Source organism: Phascolarctos cinereus, unplaced genomic scaffold (assembly GCF_003287225.1).
Source record: "Phascolarctos cinereus isolate Bilbo 61053 unplaced genomic scaffold, phaCin_HiC Scaffold_2;HRSCAF=192, whole genome shotgun sequence".
NCBI classification, from domain to species: domain Eukaryota; kingdom Metazoa; phylum Chordata; class Mammalia; order Diprotodontia; family Phascolarctidae; genus Phascolarctos; species Phascolarctos cinereus.
Window position 1 is genome coordinate 143,625,050 of NW_027555625.1, and position 21,606 is coordinate 143,646,655.

General features: G+C 38.1%; 1 protein-coding gene across 2 annotated transcripts in view; it reads right to left on the bottom strand.

Moving 5' to 3' along the window:
* The window catches only part of MSRA (methionine sulfoxide reductase A), a 521,222-nt gene that overhangs the window by 170,245 nt on the left and 329,371 nt on the right, over positions 1 to 21,606 (bottom strand). The gene's annotated exons all lie outside the window — the stretch shown is intronic.

Sequence of the window (21,606 nt, forward strand, 5' to 3'; positions counted from 1 at the left end):
GAAAAGTCACATGGTTAGTAAGTGTTGGAGTTTAGATTTGAAATCAGATTTGACTCTAAAACCAGTCATCTTTCCATGGCATCACTTGTCCTTTTCTGTGATTTCAAGTGGAAGTCTGTGAAATTACAGTGACCTCATTATGTTCTGTCAAAAATACACAAAAAAAGCAGTGCACACACACACACACACACACACACACACACACCCCACAAAACAAACAAAAAACCCAAGTCAAAACCTGATTTCCAATCAAACTATGGAATTCTAAATAAAATCTTTAAAAGAGCTCTTGAAACATAAAAAAAAAACAAACCTGAAAACAAACAACGACCAACAAGCCCAGAAAATGTATGGAAATGCTGTGTGCTGGATACTACAAGTTCAGCTGCAATGTTGATGGAGATGGCATTGGACACACAGCCTTTCAAAAGCCAGGCTTATATATAGCTCAATGACATTAGATAAATTAGTTAATGGAGGAACATATTTGCTATGCTGTTAACATTGTTGCAAGGGTTGGGTTCAAATACCCCACTGGGGCAGTAAGTGTTTTCTCCACCTAATTTGTCTCTGTGGTAAACAACTAGTGTTGCTAATTCCTGGATTTTTTGTTTTTTGTTTTTTTTCTTTTCTGCAATTGTCGTCAGCTGGCCCATTCTCAAAGTTTGTCCCAAGAGGGATACTCCTTGGATCAGAAAGCCAGATGTTAGCTTCAAAGACTTTATGCCTCTGGAATTCACTTTTTCATCATCTTCCTCAGTACAATGATTTTATAACCTGCTATGAAAACAACTAATACCTGTACCCTCCATGGCTGGTTATGTTGTGTCTGTATTTTAAAAGTCCATCTTTCATCTTTTATCTGCCATCAAAGAAGACTTTGAAGATTTCTAGGGATGGAGCACAAGAGAACCAAGAACATAGATTCAGGAGTTTGATGTAGCGAGCTCATCCTTTTAAAACTTTTACAGATGAGAAAACTGAGGCAAACAGGGTTAAGTGACTTGCCCAGCTGGTTCAAGTGTCTACGGTCAGATCTGAACCTAGGAAGATGAATCTTCTTCCTGACTTCAGGCCCAGTGCTCTATGCACTGTGACACCACATAACTGTATCATTTTGCACTTACGTCATTATCGTCACCATCATTCCATCACTGTGGACAACAACCTGTTCTGTGAAAATGCTCTAGTTCTAAGATTTAGTTTATTGATTGGGTTTTCAAAGCAGCATGTATTTGTAGGAGGACGGCTTGCTGCTGGTTCATGAAAGAGAGCTACTTTCTGATGCATATTCCTAGGCAACAGGATTTGGCAGGTGCTAAATTTTTGTAGCTTACATTGTTTTGTTGTATAGTTTCTACCATTTCCTTTCATGATACACATTGATTATCAAATTCTGGTTCCTTAAGTATAATACTTCCTTAATTTCTGATGGCTCTGAACTGCCATCAGAAATGCTTCAATTTCCATAAAGAAATCCATATGACTCAGCTATTTGTTTGACATTTCTTTATTGAGATATTGTTAGCTGATTTTGTGCAGATATTAACCACAGAGGGCCTTTTCATTCCTCTCTTGGGGTATTAGCTATTTCACACACTCAATTTAGAGGAAAATCACTTTCAGTTACATTTGACAAATCCAAGGATACATTTCTGCTATCAGCCTTTATTACTGCTCAGTGAAGTAATGACTGCTTGACCCAAAAACATTTCTGTCTGTTTTTGGCCTGTTTATCATGTGCTCTTGGAATACCTAACAATCCTCTTCATACTTTGGAAGCAAGTTTTAATTTTTTTAAAACCCATCTTAGGATAAGAGGCACTGTATTTGCTAATAATGTAACATGATTTTGTGTAGATATTTTCCAAATCATTGTGGTCTATTTTGTAAATTTGTACAATTTTAGGACAAATTTAGGACAGTTTTGGAAGCAATACATGGAATTGATTTTTTAAAGCGGTATTAAATGAAAACTCAAATTTTCACATACAATCCACTTTTTATGCTCTGATGCATATGTAGAACTTCTCATAGTTTTTGGTGTTTAAGTTTGAAATAAAACATTTTTAAAAGACTGATATTGTGTAGGTGTTACTTGCTTTAAACCTGCTCTTCTCATTTGTCATTAGTTTTATTGTCTCTGTTACTAGTTATTATTAAGTTTGCTCTATAAGATTATCTTCATCATAGTCAACATTTTTTTACATTTACCAGTTAAAATATACAAATTGTTCTTTTACAGAAGGGTGGAAAATCAATGGTTCTTTGCATTGTAGTTCTCACATATAACATATGGCTTGCAGTCTGGATCACAAGGCCATACGAATTAAGGCATCTTCATGACCTGATGACAGCAGACCCTCTAATTTCAGGGGAAGTTCCTAAAGGGAGAAAGCAGTCTCTAAAGTGAATTTAGAAACCACATGTAATAAAGTGATAGCAAATGTTACATAGGAAATGGTCTAAATCAGAAGTCTGTGCTAACTTCAACATGGAGATTTAGCAGTACTGCTTAGAAATATGCTTTCCTTTACTGGATATTAAATTGGGCAAATTTATAGGTATAATTAGAGACTGATATGCTTTTTCAAAAAAATCTTTGTACAGATATTACATTCAGAAAGGTTTAAAAGCAGCTTAGTCAAAGTCTTTTATAGCTGCTACCCGTAAAACTCAAGATCTCTCTGCATTGATAAACAGTGAAGTGATGCCTCTGTCAAATTCACCTTTATGTTTCTTTACTTTATTTCTCCAAAGCAGAGCAACCTGTATAAAACTACACAGTGTAAATGATCAAAGGGATTAAGGGCCTACGAACAACTTGCAGTAATCCTCACATTTTATAGGAACGAACCAGTGTCCTAGGCTAATCTGATTTCTGAGATCAATCTGCAAACACTGTCTTATGCTTCACTGAGATAAGGGCCAGACTTTAAAACTATGATGAGCTTTGATCACACATGCTGTGCAAATGACATGAATTGATGTGATGTGCAAATGTGCTTGTTAAAGAGTCAAAGCAGCATAATATATGTTTTAGCATGTGGACGAAAAATGCCTTTAAAAGCAAAGATGTCAAAAGAAATGTTGAGTTTCATTTTGGTGGGTTTTTTTTTTTCCTTCTCCTCCATAGGTTCTCCCTAAATACTCAGCAGGAAATAACAGCAAGGGGGTAGATTCTGGGCAACCATTCGAGATCTTATACAACTTTCTAAAAGGAAACATAAGGTTTGGTCCATGTGTTAAAACACTGGGGATTCTGGACTAGAATCTACACAGAAGGTAAGTTCCACATGGAACCATGTGCCTTCACAGAGCAAACCAAGGTCAGCTAGCCAACTGAGAGCAAGGCCTGCTCACAATTTTCTGCACATGAGTAGTCATGTGCTCAATCGTGCTATATTTAGCATGGTTGGTTTGTGATTGCAATGGTACCAAATATATGTATCCAGTTATCATGCCAACATTACGGGAACGTTTCACAGTCCAGTTCAGCATGGATGTCCACTTCCTTCTATTCTGTCTAATAGATTAATTTGTTTGTGCCTCCCACAAACTCCTAATTATCACACACTCTGGCCTGTTTGTGCTTAAGGAGGACCAGAGATTGCTCTGTTGACACCTTTCCAATTTCCATTGGTCATTTGCTCAATGAATTAACACTTCTGGAATAACCCTGATGGTCCCTCCCTGTCCATGATACTAAAAAGTTAAAATAAAAGTAGGTGTGGGGTGTGTGTGTGTGTGTGTATCCACACACACACATACACACACACAGACATATATATGTATAATATGTGTGTATCACAATGCACATATATAGTTTTATGTGCATATCGATATGTATGCATACACATACATATATACATATATATATATACACACACACAGACAGACACAAAGTAAAATCTCTACTAAAATTCAATAATGATACTTCATATGCTAAAGTGTGTGTGTGTGTATGTGTGTGTGTGTGTGTGTGTGTGTGTGTGTGTGTTTGTGAGATACAGGAAGGACTGGCCCAATATCTGTGGAAAGGCTTATCATCAGAAGGTTGGATACCAGGTTGTTTTTTTGGTTTTTGCCACATCAACTCATCTATGACATCCATTAAGGTACGGAAGGTTAGTGACCTATGTCATTGGAAGGAGTGCCCTCAGTGGATGAAATTCAAAGATCCCTAAAATATTGAAGTTCCACATTTCCATATTTAATTGAAAGTTCCAGAGGTAGCATCATGCACATAGCTAATGGCTATTTCTCTATCACAATAGAGATAAAGTATAAGCTCAGAGCAGCTAGAAAGAACAGTGGGCTGGGAGCTATCACTAGAGGAGATACAAACCCTTAAGCACTGCTGTGATGCTCAGCCAGTCACCAGTCATTTAACTCTCTGGACTGGGATGAATTTATTTGTACAATGAGGGGAACTGGACTCAATTATCTTCAAGGCCCCTTTTAGCTCAACATTTCTATGATTATGTCATTCCACAAAATGGGGGTGAACTAGAGAGCTTTTGTGAGAGGACAGGGTGTAGTATTCTTCCCTGCATTTCCAAATATGGGAGTATTATGACCTTCCTATATCACACACACACACACACACACACACACACACACACACACTTTAGCCTATGAAGTATCACTGTCGAATTTTAGTAGTGATTTTACTTTGTGTATGTGTGTCTGTATGTGTGTGTGTATATGTATATGTATATGTGTGTGTGTATGTGTGTGTGTGTGTGTGTGTGTGTGTGTGTGTGTGTGTATGTATTTCTCTTCCCAGTTTTTCCTCTACTTCTTTTATTTTCTTCTCAAAATCCCTTTTGAGCTCTTCCAGGGCCTGGGACTGATTCATATTTTTCTTGGAGGCTTTGGATGTAGGAGCTTTGACTTTGTTGTCTTCTTCTGGTTGTATGTTTTGATCTTCTTTGTCAAAGTAAGATAATACAGTCTCACTCTTTTTGCGAGGTTTGCTCATGATCTCAGCCAATTGCTTGAGTTTTAAACTCTTTGTTAAGGTAGAGGTCTGCTTCCAGTGTGGAGAATGTACTGTCCCAAACTTTGAGGGTTTTCTGTAGCTGTTTTCAGAGATAATTCTAGGGACCTGTAAGTTTTCAATTCTTCCAAGATGTTATGATCAAGGGTGAGGTGTTTACTCCTTTCCTGGCCTGTGCTCTGGTCTATGAGTGACCATATGTAGTCTTTTCTGTCTTGGAACTGTGAGGAGGGTTTCCTCTCTACCGCCACTACAAGCTCCACCATGCCTGTGCTCCTCCTCGCTCCAGGACCACCACCCAGAACTGTGACCCAGATCCAAGCACGGGCAAAGTAAGAGAATCCTGCACCAGCAAAAAGGTCCCTGCAGTCCCCCTCTGATCAGCCACTTGATTTCCCCTCAGTCTGTGGGCCAGAAGCTCAGGAGGCAGCCGCCGCCCAAGGCCGTGCTCCGGACTTGCAGCTGAGACCACCTAGCTTCTCTCTCTCACCGCAGGCACAGACTTTTCCCACTGACCTTCTAAGTTGTCTTTGGCATTCGCAGGTTGAGAGGTCTGGAAACCGCCACAGCTGCCCGCGATTCAGTCCTCTGAGGCCTGCGCGCCCACGCCGAACTGTGCTCCTCTACCCACACAGCGTGATATACCTTTCTGATCAATCATCCAGCTTGTCTCAGGCTGGAAATTTGCTTCACTCCATCTTTTTGTGGGTTCTGCTGCTTTAGAATTTGTTTAGAGCCATTTTTTTACAGGTATTTGGAGGGTTTTGGGGGAGAGCTCAAGCAAGTCACTGCCTTCACTCAGCCATCTTGGCTCTGCCTAAAACCACTTACCTTACTAGGCCTCACTTTCCTCATATGTAAAATGAGATGGCTGAACTAGTTGGCTTCTAAGGTGCCTGCCAGCTCTGGCTCTGTAATCTTTATGATCCTAATTGATAGTATAATATAATAGTGCTTCAATTTCTTCACAGCCCCACCAGCATTGAATTTTATCACTTAACTATCTTTGCAAATTTAATGGGAAAAGTTGACAAATCATAATTGTTTTAATTTGTATTTTTCTGATAATTAGAGGGTTTGAACAGTTTTTCGGGTCATTATGGACAATCAATCTGTGCATCTTCTTTTGAGAACTGCCTGTTTATATCCTTTGACCATTTTGGCTCACTTCATTCTATTAGGAATTTTATATGTCATAGATTTACATGGTCATACACTCTTAGAGAAAATGAGGACACTTTCTGGTTGAGGCAGCTTTGCACTTGCCTCTCAATGATACATTCTCGGTTACAATATCAGAGTCATGACATTCCTTAGTTTAGATACTGCCTTCACTGAACCCAATGAGCCATACACTTCAACAAACTTAGTTAGGGATTAGCAACATTATTGTGATCAGCATTATCAGCGTCTTCTCTGAATTGCAGGGAGAGAGAAGAAAGAGTACTTGCATCAACTTACTTCATCTACTAGTACAAAAAAGCTTTGATTATTAGAACCTGGTATAAAACACACTTTTCTAATATTCTCTCAACACAACTAGAAAGGACCCAGAAATCATGGAATCCAATCCTGTCATTTTATAAACGAGAAAACTAAGGTCTAGAGAGGTAAGTGACTGTAGTAACAAAGCTTGGTTCAAACTCAAGTCTTCTGACTCCAAATCACATTGTTCTCAGTTAGCATATCTACATCAGAAGATTGTTTTGATCCTCACCACTTCAATGGGTCCTTGGTGTCACCGGTATAAAGGAATGTAAGACAGTAAGAATAGGAAGAGGGGATGGTTTTTGGGTGGAGAAGACACCTTGACTCTGAAATTGAACCGTAAGTAAGGTTGACAGCAAAGACAATGCTATTTTTAGTCTTTTAAGGGTTTGTAGAGGGGTGATTGTCAGACAGTTTAATTGAGCACTTGGTATGCTCTTTTCTTCTTACATCTGCACACCCTTAATTTTATTTTATAAATAAATATTTATAAAAGGAACTATGGGTAGGTAGAGGGACATGGAAGATGAGAAAATGAGGCAAGAGCTAACAACGTTTGCTGTTAGGGAATAAGACCCAGGAACTTTACTTTTTAATAGGCATGAATATATGTTGTATGAGTGTGGTAGTAATGATTATATGATGGAAAGAGTACCAATAGGGAGTTGGAAGAAACCTTGGTTCAAATATTCCCCATGACACTTAGTGTGTGAATGTGAATAAGTCACTACCCTTTTATGAGGCTTAGTTTTCTAAAATGTGTATAATAACACTCATAGTATCTACCTCAAGGTTGTTGCAAGGGTCAAATGAGTTACTGTATATGTATATGCTTTTATAATAGTACTTTGTAAACCTTAAAGTATTGTATACATGTCAGCTATTATTTATCATTAAAATTAAGCAGCATAGGTTATCATGAAATTGCTGATACTAATGCTGATAATAGATACTGGAGAGCTAACAAATGAAAAAGAGAAAAAGAATAGTTTAATTGTGTAAAATGTTAACTATCTCATTTTGGTGAACAACTTACTAATTCGCTTTAAGACACAGTCTCTAGCTCATTGTATCTAAAAAGGATTTTTTCATTCTAAAACTGTTTCAATAAGTAACAACTATAACAGTATACAAAAAGATAATAACGGGCAAATCCTCACATGCAAAGATGACATGTTTATTCTGCCATTAGTACGGCATGTGTTGCTTTCCCAGCACTGATCAAATGAAATAACCAATTTAAAGCGCTTTGTAAACTTTGAAGTACTACATTATTGCTAGCTATTTATTATTATTATTGTTACTGTGGCAAGATAATTTGATGACTCCAGAAAAAAAAGAGTGAAGCTGACAACTTTATGCAGCTCTGCCTCACTTAAATCCAATTCATTTGCAAGTTAAGATATCACCCCATGATGTCACTGGTCCTCTTCAAAAATGAAGGATAAATAACAATAACAACTGCTGTTGTTTGTTGTTATCATTAGTGATATCTCTGCTAATCTACTCATATTATCTGGGATACACACCTTTGTGTACAATTTTGTTGTTTTTGTTGTTCAGTTGTTTTAGTCATGTCTGACTCTTCATGACCCCGTTTGGAGTTTTCTTGGCAAAGAAAGTGGTTTGCCATTTCTTTCTCCAGCTCATTTTTACACATGAATAAACTGAAGCAAACAGAGTTAAGTGACTAGCCCAAGGTCACACAGATAGTGTCTGAGGCCAATTTAGAACTCAGGCCTTCCTGACTCTAGGTCCATTGAGCCACCTAGCTGCCATACAATGCTATGCATTTATTCAGGAAATAGTTGACAATGGTTTTGAAAACATTCTATGGCCATTGAGGAGTACAGCATCACTCGTTCCAGATAAAAATCATAGCCCCAAGTTCTGTTCTGGTTGGGAAGTTGCCTGCAAGTGAGGGACTTGGAAGGTTTGGAGGGACCAGGGAGATTAGTGAAAAATACAAATGAGGGAACAGAGTTCGGATGTTACCAAGTCCAAGCTTAGCACGTAAGAGATGAAAGGGGAAATCCAGATGCACCATGTTAAGAGAAAAATTTCAGAAGTATTGACCAACTTCCAGGCAATGGTGAAACAACCATGGGAGATACAATAGGGCTGCTGGGGAGTCTGTAGGTTGCTAACAACATAACAGAAGCTTACTTGCTCTAGAATTTCTAGGAGCTGTCTTCTTTACAAGGCCCCTTTCAACATTCAGGGCTAACAGGCCTGGCTGACATTGACACTGACTCAAGGAAGCTGGTAAAGGAATCTTTTCAGAACTAATACTCATAGTTGTGTTACACGAGACTTTTAATATACATGGTTAGCTTCGGGGGATTGAGAAGTCAGGATAGGAGAAGAAGGATTAGACTGGGAATCCTTGTATTCCAACCTTGGCTTCTGCCACTATGTGATCTTGGACAAGATGCTTCCACTGTCTGGTCCTCAGTTTCCCATCTCTAAAATAAGGGGTTTGAATTAAATGGTCTCTTAGGGTTCCATCTCTATCACTCTAGGCTTTGATCTTTCCACACAACAAGGAGCTATCTTAAAACAGGGTCTTGTTGTGAAAGCCCAGAAGTTTATAATCATTATATTTAAACATAACAAGGGTGTTTGTTACATTGTCCAGGAGAGTTTATTAGCATGTATTCGAGTAATGCTAATAGACAAATAACTTAAATTAGCAGTACTAATAATCAATAATACTACTAACTGATATATTAGAAATATCAATAATCCAATATTAATTTACAAAATCACTTTAAGACATAGTCTCTAGAAAAATGTACACAGAAGGTCTAATGTACAATTCTAGCAGTATATATGATGCATATGAACCTCAGTGAGGTTATGGGAGTTATCTAGAGTTGCACACCAGTCAGTGTCACAGCTAGAACTCCAGAGTAGGTCTCTCTGAGTCCAAGCATGGTACACTCTTTTCAATATACCACATAGCTCCTTACTTTATATGCTACATATTAGAAGAATAATATAGTTTGTTTCTATTGAGAAAAACAAACATTAAAAATTACATTGACAGTAGTGTACTATAAAACTCATTTGGAGACTTTTTGTTTAATGTTCCTCTGCCCTCCAAAAAAACATACTTTGGAGTTGAAAAAAAGGGGAAAAAGCAAACAAAGAAGAGAAGCTACATTGAAACTTGCTCTTACTAATGCCCAAGCGGATTACACAGATTTCCAGTAGAGCTACTTGAATTCATCTGAAGATAATGATAATTGCCCATTCATTTTGCACAGAAACAGCATTACAGTTATTGATTTTTAAAATCTGTGGGTGGCATTGGTATATTCTATTGACTTACATTATGTACTATTTGCAAATATCCCATACAAAACTGACTTGGTAGGATTATCAAAGAACCACTGTCTTTCCTTATTTGGTGATCTCAAAATGTTTAGGAATAAGCCATAACTTTATACTCACTTAATATATATTTACTTAAAATATATTTGACAAGAATGAATCTAGGAATCAAGATTTTAAAATCTTGATCTCTTAGCATTATGGTTATGGGCTGTTTGGACTGGGCATATCCCAAACTATGGCCTATGTAAAGTTAAATTAGGTTTTAACACATCAATGGATTTGTGGAGTTGCAATCATGCATTTCTTTCATTACTGCAAATATCAATCCAGCTATAACTTCTCATCCTGTTCAATTCTTATATTCTTCCATAGATACTCCATATAAGATACTCCATATAAGATCCACGTGACACAATGTGCCAGAGGTTTTCTTCCTCTCTGTCTTTTAACATATACACACATATATGTGTGTGTGTGTGTGTGTGTGTGTGTGTGTGTGTGTATATATATATATGTATATATATATATATAATGTGTGTGTATACACACACACACACACACATACATTTTGTATCAATGGAGCACTTGGGCAAATATCAAAACAAGTCAATAATTCAATGGGGAAAAAAATCCATCAACCTTTTGATGGTGTATGTCGTGAGAGATGGGAAAGGACACCAAAGAAGAAGCCAGCTGACTTAATTTTTTCATTTCCGAACCAGTTGCAGGATCACATAGTCACAACTTTGGGACCATCTACATGATCCCAAAATAACCAGCTGATTCACTCAAATAAGAGGTCAATTCAAAAGCTGTATGACTGAATTGGTGTGCTAATTTAATGAAAATGGTTAATCAATTTACCCCATGGAGAGATAACTACTGTTTCATTTTTCTACCTGGAAAGAGATTGTAGTAAAGTTTCCCTATCAGAAGTATTATGAGGATTAAAATCCATAAAGCAGTTTAAGATCTGAATAGGCTAACTTGAATGGGGATGTTCTAACGCAGACTAGAGCTTTCAGTCACACACGGACAATGACAATTACGATTCATTTCCAATTCAGTCCAGACTATGAAACCGTTAACTTGTGTATCTATTTCTTGGATTTATCTTAAAAGCCAAATAGATTGCAAATTTTGTGCATTGATATACCTAATTATTATATGAATTTTCAAGTGATTTGTAGATTTTAATACTCAGAACACTTCAGGTAAGCACATTTTATGATAGCCACTTTGAAAATTAGGAAAAGGAACTTCTATTTCAGGCTCATGAAATGAAATCAGTTTATTTTATGTTAAATTTTTGTGCTAAATTTGGATGCTCTGGTTTTTGAAATCTTTCTTCCTATATCTCATGCCAGTTATAAGAGACTGACAAGGAAAATCAGTTAAGAGGGGAAAACGGTAATAATTAAAGTAAATATCATATGAAGATTTCTGTCAAACATTAGAGAAGAGGTCACTCAAAAAAAGAAAAAAAAGTAAATACAAAAAGGTAACAAGGCATATATATTTCCTCTGACTGATGAATGCCAAACAAGCAGTTGTCATTCCAAGGGCATTTATTATTTTTGCTCCTTTATTCTCTTCCTCTTTCCTCCCTTGTTAGGCCCCCTCCCAAGAAAAGAGGACAAAGAATTGAAGATATAACTAAGCAGAGATAAAATGAATGCAAGGAATTACCTAAAAAGAAAGGAATAATGGTGATGGGCAAAGAATGCTCAATTTGGAGTCAAAGGACCTGAGTTCAAATTTGCCACCTTAACTTACTGTGTATCTTTGGGCAAGTCACTTAATTTGAACCACTTTCCCTCCCTTCCCCTTCCACATCTATGAAATGAGGACCATACATATTTTTATAAAGGTTTTCTTTTTCTTTGGGGAGAGAAAAGAAAATCTTGTTAATAAAAATGTTTTTTAATAAGATGAGAAGGTTGGACCACATGGCCTCTAAAAGTTCTTTCCAGCTTCATAATCTGGGATCTTGTATAAAAAGAAGATGGCAGAAGGCCTTACAGAAATGATCACAGGACTACAAAACTAGAGCTGGAAGACACCTTATGTGGTTGGTTATCTTGTCCAATTTCCTCAGTTTACTAAGGTGGAAAATGAGGCCCAGAGAGGGTAAGTGATCTACCCATGGTCACACAGCTGTCAAGAAAAAGGCCCAGGATCATTCCCTAAGCCTGAGGCATCAACCTTGAGCTCTATAGGCAACATGTTGATTTAGAAAACCACAAATTAACATATCTTGTGCTATATTATATTTTTATTTATTTTGTTAAACACTTCCCAGTTACCTTTTCATCTAGTTGAGGGGGTACCTGGGAGTTTTCTGTGTGGCACAGTCCTCATAGCCCAGAGCTAAGTGGCAAGGTGCAGATGGGAGAGGGTAAGTTGATAACAGTCAAGTGGTTAAACAAAAGATTCCAGGGGTCTACAGTGAAGCTAAATATAGAGCGAAAAGAGGGAGAGAAATAATACCAGGAAGGGTTGAAAATGAAGAAAGAAAGATACAGTTATGTATCTTAGGACTTGAATTTGTTCTTAGAGCTTTTTAAACCCCCATCAAATGACAGTTACTATTTTAGAGCATCGCCTGATTTTGGCAATTGTTTAGGAGGCCGCAAACGTTTCAGTGAGGAGACCTAGGCTTCTCTGATTATTGAGCTTAAGCATAGATTCTCAAGGTGAGCTTGAGCACAGAGGCTCCATCTTGGATCTGAGTTAAAGCATGTGCCCCAAAGCCATCAGCACAGTATGTGAAAAGGGCACTCTAGCGTCACCTGGTGGCGTAACTCAGGTGCTGAGCCACTCCTGATCACAGAGACCAAATCAAAGGCAGGAGTGGAACTTCTGTGATAGTTACTTTCGGTAGCTTTACCCACAGTGATCTCACCTCTATTGTAGCATTTTCACAGAACCAGAGAATCTTAGACTGAGAAGGAAATCTCAGAGACTATTCAGTCCAACCCACAGCAGGAGCAAGAATCCCCCCTATATCATACTGGACAACTGACCTTTGCTACAAGACCTCCAGCCAACGGGGAATGAGCAGTATGCTGGTGCCAGCACAGATGGCTTGAGGGCCATTTGTTCAATTTTCAGTGTGAACGTTTATACCTTGTAAATCAATAAATGCTACAAATCAAGGCTTGACTTATAGCTTTATTGACTGTTAAGAATAAAAAATTGATGGAGAAAATGGTAATAATGCAGATTAAACTGAAAATGTGTTGTGGATACATTTTTTGGTCTAGTTGTTAAACATTTACCAGCGTATGAGGTGGGGAGGAAGGAGGAGCCATCTTGAGGTAGTCTATTTCAGTTTTGGATAGTTCTAATCTTTAGGAAGTTTGTCTATAATTTGGGGATAAAAATACCTGGCCTGAAGTCAGAAAGACCCAAGTTCAAATCTGGCCTCAGACACTAGCTATGTGACCCCGAGCAAGTCTCTTACCTTCTGTCTGCCTCATTTTCGTTATTTGTAAAATGGGGGTAATAACAGTTGTGAGGACCAAATAAGATAAGAATTATAAAGTACTCAGCACAGCACCTGACACACAGTAAGTGCTATATAAATGTTAGTTATTATCATTGTTATTGCTATTATTTTTATTTTACATCAACCCTAAATTTCTATTCATTGCTCCCTGTTCTGTCCTCTAAGCCAAGTAGAAAAAATCTGATCTGTTTTTTCACATGGGAGTCCTTCAAATTCTAATAAGATCTTATCCCCCACAACCTCATTTGTTTCTTACATGGCATGATCTTTAGGCCCTTCACCATCCTGGTTGTCTCCATCTGGACTGCCTCCAACTTATCATCTCCTTTCTAAAACATGTCACTCAGAAATGAACTCAATACTTCCCAACATATCACTCCCAAAATTTGACCAAGTATGATCTGAAAACTTAACGAATGACTATTAATGGAATCAAAAAACTTTAGAGACCATCTTATCCAACCTCCTCATTTTGCAGAAGAGAAAACTAAACCCCAGAACAGTGAAGTAACTTGCCCAAGGTCACACAGATAAAATTGAATATAACTCTCGGTCACCTGATTTCAAATCTAATGCTTTTTTCCCACATCAGTAACCCTCAACCACTCGGTTCAATTTTATAAGTATTTTTTTCTTTTTTTCTCTTTTTTTTTGGCTTTAAAAAGATTACAAAGACAATGAGAGACGTTCAGCATGACGGGTTAACTTCTTGACAATTAACGGAAAACATTAAAATCCGCATAGTTTCATCATTTCTATTCTACCAATTAGTGGTAACCAAGCATTCCTTAATGACACAACCTTGAATATAAAATATGTCAGTGCTTATTAGTATAAATGGCTTAGAATTATGTTGTCTGTGAAAGCACCATGCTAAGACAGTATCAAGTGCAGCAAAGTACACATATCTAATAAGCTTCCAAAATGAAGTTAACAGAAACTCTCTTGCAAAAGATGCCTGGTATGTGCTGCAAGAAAGAATGATATGAAACACACACAATAATTTGATTCTATAGAGTGGAGTTTCTTTTTGAAATTTCACTGGGTTTTTATTCCCCCAGAGTAGAAACCTTGACCCCACCCTGCAAATGAAGTAGGAGCAAACACGGAAAAGGAACAAAGATGATGGATGATTGCCATTATCAAGTTGGGAGCCAAACATCTGAAGCTTACAACCAGGTACAATAGCCAAGGCTTCTTTGACACATTTCTAATTACATTTCTTTTTGCCTCTGAGGTGAAAGCGCAAAGCAACATGAGACTTCTCTCTAAGCTCTCCTGGGTTGCCCTGAGGGGCTCTTGAAAAACAGAGGAATGTTATTTGATTTGACAATGGAAGCCTAAGCATTATCTTAAGAAAGTATGGCATGTATATCTTCAAGATTGTCTTCAATGCATTGAAACTATATTTGAATTACAGAAATACATTAATAGCTAAAATTATTTATTTGTTCTTTCTAATGAATAATAATTTTTAATTTGTACTAATCAAAAACGTTTCATCCAGGGAAACTAAAATGCTTTAAAAACATTCTCTTCTCAAACACCTTCTGAAGTAAGTGCAATTATCCCTAATTCGTAGATGAGCCAAGATGGAGGCTGCAGTACAGAAATAGTGGAGCCAAGATGGAGATTGCAGTGCAGAAACAATTGTTGGTTTGCTCAGAGATTAATATTTGTATTTTGTGAACCACTGTAAACCCATTTTATTAGTTATGCTCCACTAATAACCCTGGAATCTGGTCCTAGTCACTATTTTTACTTAAGACATAAGAACCTATTTCTATATGATAGCTAAATACTTGGACAGAAACTAAAAATAATGCAGATTCCCAGGTGTTTCTAAGGAGTATCAATCCTAACAAATCTTATACCACCTGGAAATTTTGTTAGTGACATTATGGTAGTGGCTATTGATTTTTATATATTTTTTTGGTTTCAAGCCCAGCTGTTTGAATAATCCTAGAAACCAGAAACAGCAATGGTAACACCTTACTCAATGTAGATATACCAGTTTTCATTGGATTTCCTATGCTTAGTGAGCCTCTAACTGTCTCACATTTGCATTTTCAAAAGACCAAATACCTTTTATCCCTTGAAAACCCCTCCACCTATGACCAGAGAGACAAAAATTTCAGAGGAGTTAAGAGATCCTGAGAGTGGGTCTTCTCTTGTTCCCATGATACTGATCCCTTGAGAGAAGAAAGAGAGAGGCCAGTTATCCTGAGCAACTATTACCTTTGATGAGTTTGAGCTTGCTAGTGTACCTGTGGGTAGAGAAAAAGAATCGGAGAACTTGTTGAGATGGATTATACCCCAGGATAGAGATAAGGGATTCTTCCAACTTTCATTTCACTCTTCAGTCCACTGTACCACAGTGTAATTTGAGTATTCCCAGAAGCACATGGCCCTTACAAACATCCCAACTGTGGAGTTGTAGAGTCTCTGCCCAGGGGGGAAAAAAAAACCTTTTTCTTAGGAATCTTGGGAAATTGCTAATCAGATTACCAATACCAAGGGAATCCCTGACACTGACAGATAAAGCCCTGGGCTAATTGCTTCCAGCTTCAGACACAGCTTGATGTAACCTAGATTTTGACAGGCTAGAACAGTGGACTGAATTTAATAGGGATAAATACAAAGTCTTACACCCAGGTTCAAAATATCAATTTCACAAATATAAGATGGGGGGGGGGAGGTATGCATAGCTAGACAGCAGTTTGTCTATAAAAGATGGGAAATTTAACAGACAGCAAACTCAACATGAATCAACAACCTGATAGAGCAACCAGGAAAACTAAGGCAGCCATAGGTTACATTAAGAGAAATATAGATTCCAGGAATAAGTAAGTGGTAATCCTATTGTACTCCATCCTGCTCATACCACATCTGAAGTACTATCCTTAGTTTTAAGAGACACATTTTAGGGGGGACACTAATCATAATAATATCATCAATAAACATTTATTAAGTGCCTACTATGTGCCAGGCACTGTGCTAAAATATCCAGAGGGAGGAAATTAGGATGGTGAAAGGCCATGTCATATGAAGATTGGTGAAAGGAAGTACAGACAAAGACTCAGGGCAGGGTGTAGGGGTGGAGGAACATGACAGCTGTCAAATAGTTGAGGGGCTATCATGTCCAAGAGCTTTCTGGATTTTTTTTTTCCTGTTTGGACTGAGAGAACAAAACCAGATGCATTGGGTGAATGTTAGGAAGAGAAAAACTTGGGCTTTATACCTGCAAAAACCTTCCTAAGGATTAGAACTAACCCCAAGTGAAATGAGCTACTTGTGGACACATTTGAATCCTACTCATGGGAGGTTTTCATGCTAGAACCAGACTTGCCATGGCCGCTGTGGTGAGAAGGTTTTTTTTTCCAGTTTTTTATGTTCTTTCTGATTCTGTGATTGTTCTAGGTGAAGTGTCTGCGGCTATGTCTTCCTTTTACATGGGTCTTTGCCTTTCTTTGACTCTCTCCATGGTGAAAGAGGCTCTGGTAACTGTAGTTTTGTGGCTGTTACTGGTTTACATCCTACTAGATACTTCTGTGCTGAAGCCCCAGAGTTTTCTCCTGTCATCTCTGGGACGCACTAGAATCACTGGCATCAGGGGTGAGGTCCCAGAGGTACTATCTGCTAACTAGATGACCTTGGGCCTGTTACTTCTCCTCTCTAGGTTTTAATCTCCTTATCTATAAAATGGATCAATGATCTCTTAGTTTTCTTCCACTTCTAACAGGCTATGATTCTGGGATCTTTCCTAGTGCTTAAAGAAAATGCCTTGCCAGGTAAAAGAATGAATCTGCTAAGGCATTACCACTTGGCTCAACGTTATTCAGAGAAAGAAGGACCACTGCTCTGTAACTTTAGTCTTTAAAGGGATACCGGTTAAATGTGACAAGCTGTCCATTGTGCAGCTCAGGTTACCATTTGAGGAAGCTGTAGGAAGAAGTGTCCTGGGAAGAAATGGTAGGTCCTTAAAGGTCCTTAACAAGGTCCTCTTCGCACTATTGGTATTATTTTTTTCTGCAGTGCTGGTTCAGCTCCCAACAGTCTCAGGAAGAGCTATGTAGGATCCTTGGGAATGAGTGTGTACCTGAGAACCCACCTTCCCAACTTTTGGGTGAATCTACTTCTCCTTAGCTTGAATACTTATCAGGGCAAAGGCTAAGAGCTTTGAATGACAAGCCACTTCCCCTCACTAAATTTCATCTTCCTCATCTGCAAAATCAGGGGGACAGACTAGATGGTGCTCATGGTCCTTTCTGCCTCCATGATGTTATGACTAAAATTAAAATAGACATAATGATATTCACCTCTCTGCCATCATGATCATCCTCTCCATCCTCTCCATTTAGATAGGGCTTTACAATGGTCAGAGCACTAAGATGCAGCAATATCTCTTGAGGACATTTCCACTATTTGCTGATAGCATGAATCTGGATGTCCAATGGGTACCACACTCACCTGACCCCAGCAGGGAGATATGGCTAATGCCTACATTAGCGATTTGGATCCTCACGGGGGGTTGCTTCGAGATGCCTTGCTTTGTAAGAATTCTAATTATAACATGGATAGAGTTGTCAGAAGAAAAAAACAGGGCTTGATAGATAGATCTGTGCATCATCTATGTCCCTTAGCTGCTGACAATCATTCGAGAAGAAAGGTGAATCTTTTAAGCTCCAGTAATGTCTTCTTTATTCTCCAGATTCTTCCAGCTTTAGTAACATTTCCTCATCATGTTCTTACCCTCAGAGCCACCACTTTGTACAAATCCTTCCCCCTTCCCTCTTATCTTAGATTACTGTCACCAAGACTGTTGACATTCTTCCAAAGGTGTCCACGTTCTCTACCATAACTGTTAACGAGATTATTCCCCAACTTCACTGGAAAACTAGTCTTGTAAATTAGTGGTGTCAAACTCAAATTGAAATGAGGGCCACTAATGTGTACATAAGGATCTATGAGGGCCACGTGTTGAATTAGATTAAAAATGTAATGCTATCTATGTTTTATTGTATTTTTATTTATTTTGTTAAATATTTCCCAAATACATCTTAATCTCATTCTGGCAGCACTTCGAAGTGTTGCTGGTGGCCACAGGTTCCATGTTTGACACCTCTATGTAAACCACTGGAGTTTAGGCAACTGGAGGCAGACTACACTCAATAAATCACATTTCCAAATATTTCCTTAAAAACCAGAACACACATTTATAATAATAAAATGAGCATTCACTGTACTAGGGAATTATTAAATCAAAAACACACTGACCACTATTAGATAATTCCTTTGCATGAAGATCTTCAATTTTAATAAAATGAAAAAAAACAAAACTCTAACCCAAATCTAAGAATTAGGATGGAGGAGGATTAAACTTTTTTCAGGGTGTCTAAGACACCATATGGACACCTGGCCAGGGATCAAGATATTGAAGAGTCTCCCACCAGGCAAAAGGTCTCAATCACAAATGAAAAAATTGTTTTTTAAAAGCTCCCAGGTTCATTCACTGAATAACTATTACATATATTATGCATGTGTATAAATATAACTATTATATAATATTATACGCATGGAACTATGCTAGGGAATGCAAAGGCAATAACAAAACAGTCCCCACCATAAAGAAGATTACATTCTACTTTGTGTATGTGTGCTGGGGGAGGTTGGGGAAGTGGATATGAACGTAGACAAAGAAGTACAAAGTAATCTTGGGGCTGCATGAGGAAAACAGTGAGCACCAACAATGTGAAAACACCTCATCATGGGCAGGGTTGGCACGTGAGCCGAGCCTTAAAGGAAAAGAAGGATTCAAAGAAGCAGAGGTGAGTAGGAATAGTGTTCTAAACATGGAGGACAGCCTGGGCAAATACATGGAAGTGGGATACAGAAAAAGCAAGTAGGACAGTTTGATAGGAATGTAGAATATGTGAAGGGGAGGAATGCAAAATAAATTTGAAAAGGCAGGGCGGGACCATATTGTGAAGGGCCTTAAATGACAGATCAATGATTTGTGGCTTATCTTAGAAGTAGTAGGGAGATATTGAAGACTCTTGAGCAAAAAAGGAATGTCATCAGGATTGTGCTTTAAGATGATTTAGGCAGCCATGTAGAAGATGGGGAAGTGAAAAAAATGGAAGAGGGGAGAATAATTGGGAAGCTACTGCAATAATTCAGGTGAGAGGTGATGAGGAAAGTAGGATAGTGGCCATGCGAACGGAGAAAAGGGCAGAGAGGAGGAATAACCAACCAACTGGATACAGGGAACAAGGGACAGACATAATTCAAGGATGGCTCTATGGTTGTAAAGCGTATAATAATATTAGCTAGCATTTTTAGAACACTTTCAGGTTTACAAAATGCCTTAAATATATTATTGCATTTGATGCCCAAAACAATCCCAGGAAGCAGATGGTGGATATTACTTTTCTCCATTTTATAAATGGCTGAGAGAAATTACATAGCTAGTAAGTGTCTGAGAATGGATTTGAACTCAGGTCTCGGTGAATCCAAATCTAGCACTCTATTCATTGTGCCACCAGCCGCCGCTGATAACTGACAGAATAACTGAAAAGATGATGGTGCCTTTGACAGAAATAGGGAAGTTGGGAGGACCAGCCAATTCAGTGGAAAATAAAATGAGTTTAATTTGGGCACATTGAGTTTGAAAAGCCTGTAAGCCATCCAAATAGCCAATAAACAGCTGGTGAGCTCAGAAGAAAAAAAACAGGGCTGGATAGATAGATTTGTGCATCATCTATGCAGAGATAATTGAAACCATGGACACCAAAGAGGTTACCAAGAAAAAAAGTATACGAAGAGAAGAGATTTCAGGGCATAACTCTGAGGTACACCCAGTTAGGTGACAGTACATTTTATGGACTTCCATTTATACTAGACTTGGAGTCAAAAAGACCTGAGTTCAAATTCTGCCTCAGACATTTACTCAATTGTGTGACCCTAGGCAAGTCACTTAACCTCTTTCAGACTCAGTTTCCTCAACTATAAAAGGAGGATAATATTAGCACCTACCTCACAAGGTTGCTATAAAGATCAAATGAGATAAAAATATGTGAAACTCTCTGCAAATCTAAAACCACATATAAATGCCAGCTATTATTTTTATGATTATCATCCACATTTATAACATATGTCCATTAGTTTTATACCCTCTTCACTATTTGTGCTAATATTTATACTACCAAAGCTACTAACTGCAAGTTTAGCCCTTCCAGTTAACAAAAGGTTTCCAGTTCAACTCTTTTTGTCTCGACAAACTTCACATTCCTTCTACCATCTTACGATATCAACTCAGTAAGTGAGGAGATAAAATGAAGGAGAGACATATAGGCTTTGTCCACCTTTTTTGTGTCGTGTTATTGTTCTCCATCTCCTCCTTGACTGTGGCATGGTAGTGCACTTCTGCCAATTCTCCCAAGTCCATGCCCATCAGGTTTGGGGGCATCTTGTCTCCTTTAAAAAGCAAGTTTAGTTGAGACCAAAGAGATGCTCTCCCTTCCCTCCTCTGTGTCCCTCTGCTCTTAGACAGCCATATTTTAATTCTAATCACATTCTTGAGTATCACTTTCTCGCCCCAGCGACCAGAAGGCAAAAAGATATTGACAGCTTTATAACCATGATAATAAATATACTGGAAGCAGTCTCACAATTTTTTCTCCCTTTCTCTTTCTTGTTGCCAATCCATTCTACTTACATATTATGATATGAAGAGGAACAGTGAGACAATATAAGAGATGATGAGGTTTGGCACCATCCATTTCCTCACACTGTGCAAATGCAATCACCCCTTTAATTGCCTATTCCTGATTGTGTTTAATATGCCTTCCTTCCCCCTATGTAACCAAGTTGGGTTTGGAGCAGGCTGGACCTAGTTTTAGTGTCTGAGAATGAATTTACTTTCAAACAACTGTGCGGCCTTGATGAGAATGATTTAGCCTAGAGGTTGAATTCACTGAGACTTATAAGAGCTGAAAGTTATTGATAAACTTTTATCTTTTTGTTGAGGACTTAGAAGCATGTGTGATTATTTGTAGGCCACTCTTTAGAAACTAGCCCAATGCTGCTTTTGCTTTAAATGTATTACCTACCTACATGTGTGTGTATGTGTGCATACACGTATGAGGCAGTGAGAAATAGCAAATATAATGTTGGAGTGCAAGTTGGGATGATATGGATTCAAATCTAACCTCTGAAACTTAGTAGCAACTGACTGAAACCATGCTACCATGAAGTTATTTAACCT